The 2,019-nt window shown below is 44.3% G+C and overlaps 1 protein-coding gene across 1 annotated transcript in view; it reads right to left on the reverse strand.

Moving 5' to 3' along the window:
• Nucleotides 1–2,019, reverse strand: part of LOC138960830 (uncharacterized) — a 10,009-nt gene continuing 7,990 nt past the window's right edge. The window contains exon 8 of the mRNA XM_070332477.1: nt 1–2,019. This exon is cut by the window's right edge and continues 720 nt beyond it. The gene's annotated coding sequence lies outside the window, so the exon portion shown is untranslated.

Genomic DNA, 2,019 nt, shown 5'->3' on the forward strand with positions numbered 1-2,019 from the left:
CACGTAATAGTTTTCTTTATTTCCAATATTTACATGTAAACATTGCGTTGATTTATAAAACATACATGCATTGGTTCGTTTCAAATACTTCATTCCTCAACTGCCCTTAAATTTGCATACATTTCAACAAATGACTGCAAGGAATACAAACAAGTGGAATGTCCATTTCTCTCTGTGTATAGATTTAAATAATTAGGGGTAAAACACCGGGTGGTGTTTTTATGTGGAAGAAATTAGAGTCATACAGATCTGTCAAGGTGTTTTTTTTTTCTTGGAACCATAACACCTAGAATAAAGATCGAAATTGACGAAACATTTCCTGAAGGAGACGCAGGTATCTCCATAAAGAACACACACACACAGTGACACACACACACACACACACACATACACACACAGACACACACACACACACACACACACACACACACACACACATATATATGCAAACATCATCATCATCATCATCATTATCATCATCATCATCATCATCATCCTTGTTTTGATTCACAGTGCGCCTAAACACATTTTATCAAATCATGACTGAATATCATAACCATAGGAATCAGATGCTCTTTATAATCCCACACACAAAACACTTGTGAAAGGCAAAGCGTCTACTCTGTACCATACACCGGTTAAGAACATAAGGAAAGAGAGAATGCTTTATGTCCTCTACAGGCTTAAAATTGTGCCTTTTAAGTACAAGATATGGGTTATATGATTCGATTTTTACGCCCTCACGGCTTTTTACGAGATACACGTGTATGCGGGTTTAGGTGGTATCAGCCAGCTGCAATTATATGGCAGAATGACCAAGATCTTTTACGTGCCATTGTGGTGACACGGGGGTGGGACATGGCTTCCGTCTCTGGGTCTGCACATAAAGTTTACCCGTGTCCGTCCCGGCACGAATTCGAACTTGCGGCTACTCGCTACTGTGTGCCACGTGACATGATGTCGTGGTCCACGTGCGGAATGAGATATTTCAGAGTGTTCCATTTGCAAAGCAAGTTGAGGGCGATGTCTACTTGCTACTGTGTGTCACGTGACATGATGTCGTGGCCCACCTCAGGAACGAGTGATTTCAGAGTGTTCCATTCCCAGAGCTTGAGGGCGATGTCTACTCGCTACTGTGTATCACGTGACATGATGTCGTGGTCCACCTCAGGAATGAGAGATTTCAGAGTGATCCATTCGCAAAGCTTGAGAGCGATGCCTACTCGCTACTGTTTGTCACGTGACATGATGTTGTGGTCCACCTCAGGAATGAGAGATTTCAGAGTGTTCCATTCCCAGAGCTTGAGGGCGATGTCTACTCGCTACTGTGTATCACGTGACATGATGTCGTGGTCCACCTCAGGAATGAGAGATTTCAGAGTGTTCCATTCGCAAAGCTTGAGGGCGATGTCTACTCGCCGTGACCCACGACTGCCACTGTGTGTCACGTAACTTGATATCTAACCTCTACTCTCTAATGTGTGTCACGTGGCTTGATGTCTGACCTCTACTTTCTGTGTGTCACGTAACTTGATGCCTGAGCTCTACTCTCTGTGTGTCACGTGACTTGATGTCTGACCTCTACTCTCTAATGTGTGTCACGGGACTTGATGTCTGACCTCTACTTTCTGTGTGTCACGTAACTTGATGCCTGAGCTCTACTCTCTGTGTGTCACGTGACTTGATGTCTGACCTCTACTCTCTAATGTGTGTCACGGGACTTGATGTCTGACCTCTACTCTCTAATGTGTGTCACGGGACTTGATGTCTAACCCCTACTCTCTGTGTGTCACGTAACTTGATGCCTGACCTCTACTCTCTGTGTGTCACGTGACTTGATGTCTAACCCCTACTCTCTGTGTGTCACGTAACTTGATGCCTGACCTCTACTCTCTGTGTGTCACGTGACTTGATGTCTGACCTCTACTCTCTAATGTGTGTCACGTGACTTGATGTCTGACCTCTACTCTCTAATGTGTGTCACGGGACTTGATGTCTAACCTCTACTCTCTGTGTGTC

Source organism: Littorina saxatilis, linkage group LG3 (genome assembly GCF_037325665.1).
Source record: "Littorina saxatilis isolate snail1 linkage group LG3, US_GU_Lsax_2.0, whole genome shotgun sequence".
Taxonomy (NCBI): Eukaryota; Metazoa; Mollusca; class Gastropoda; order Littorinimorpha; family Littorinidae; genus Littorina; species Littorina saxatilis.